Source organism: Orycteropus afer, unplaced genomic scaffold (assembly GCF_000298275.1).
Source record: "Orycteropus afer afer isolate SDZICR_OR568_19922 unplaced genomic scaffold, OryAfe1.0 scaffold00062, whole genome shotgun sequence".
NCBI classification, from domain to species: domain Eukaryota; kingdom Metazoa; phylum Chordata; class Mammalia; order Tubulidentata; family Orycteropodidae; genus Orycteropus; species Orycteropus afer.
In genome coordinates, this window is record NW_006921649.1 from 8,288,016 (window position 1) to 8,289,813 (window position 1,798).

Sequence of the window (1,798 nt, forward strand, 5' to 3'; positions counted from 1 at the left end):
TGACCTAAACTCCATCTTGTTCACTTCATGAGCCTCCTTCCATTGTAGGGCTTTCCATCTGCCTAGAACATTCTTCCCTAAATAATTGCGTGGCTAATTTCCTCTTCCTCTGCATAGCTTTGCTCAGAAGTCACTGCAGGCACCCCAACACACCATCCTTAAATTTCTCCTCTAATTCCAAGCTCTCTTATCCTGTTTTGGTGGTTTCTTTTTCTTTTTTTCCCATTTCTGCTCTCTAAAATATGTAAACATTGTACTTTTATTTGTTGTTTGTCTTCCCCCACTTGAATGTAAGCTCCATAAAGGATGAGCATTTTTGTCCATTTTGTCCTCTAATGTATATGAAGTGCCAGGAACTGAGCATAGAACAGAAGGCATTCAAGAAATAATTTGTTGAATAAATGCCTACAATAATTGGAGACATGGAGAAACACTTCATTAATGGGCTGATGCTCTTTGAAGGCAATGCTGAGTTTGAGTCTGGCCTAAGAGGCTGGAATCAGGCTACAAAGGATGGTGAATGAGATTGAGTTGACAAACTAACCAAACCAAACTCACTGCCGTGGAGTCAGTCCTGACTCACCACGACCCCTCCTTGGGTTTCCGAGGCAGTATCACTAGGGAAGTAGATTGTCCAACCTTCCTTCCAAGGAGTGGCTGGTGGGTTTGAACTGCCAACCTTCTGGTTAGCAGTTAAATGCCTTAGGCACTACACTTATATGTATAATGTTTGTCCTTGCTTGAAAATCTAGAAGGAGAACAATGTCTTTGAATTCTTGTGAACATTGTTTCTATTTTGTACACTCTCATGAATAGCTAGGAAAGTACTAGTGAGCCTGTTTTCAATAATGAAAATGTAATGTGTTTAGGAAGTTAACAGTTATGAAGAATCATGGACATGATATTCCTTGCCTTAGCATATCAACGTTATTCAAAGCTGCCTTTTTACATTTTAATTAGCAGTCATCTTACTATAAAGTTTCTTGATTTCTTTCATTGTTCTCTTTATCGTGATTATACGCATAATAATTATGAGACTCAGCATTTAAGGAAGCTTGAAAAACTTATACTGCCATACAGTGGATTTCGACTCATAGTAACCCCCATTGGGTTTCTGAGGCTGTAAATCTTTATGGAAGTAGATTGCCCCATCTTTCTTCTGTGGAGCACCTGGTGGGTTTGAACCACTGACCTTCTGATGATTCGCAGCTAAATGCCTTATCCACTGTGGCACCAGAGTTCCTTTAGCTTACAATAACTGAACAATTTCTTCATGCTAAATTTCTTAGAAACAAAATTCAGTGTGTTCACCTTTTCCCTCTGTTTGATTTGGTCTCAAATCAGGTAACAAAATAGTACAGGGATGCATGTTTGACCACTTAGAAATCAGATAGAAAATCATAACACTGTGTTTTTTATATGACAGTGCTGCTGTTGTTGTTGTGCCATAAAGTTGGACCCGACTCATAGCGGCCCTTCCTTGGGTTGCCAAGGCAGTATCACTATGGAAGTAGATTGCCCAACCTTTCTTCCAAGGAGTGGCTGGTGGGTTTGAACCGCCAGCCTTCTGGTTAGCAGTCAAGTGCCTTAGGCTCTATGCTACCAGAGCTCCTATATGACAGTTGTTGTTGTTGTTATTTGCCATCGAGTCGACCCCTACTCATAGCGACCCCTCCTTGGGTTTCCGAGTCAGTATCGCTACGGAAGTAGGATTGCCCAACCTTCCTTCCGAGGAGTGACTGGTGGGTTTGAACTGCCAGCCTTCTGGTTAGCAGTCAAGTGCCTTAGGCACTATGCT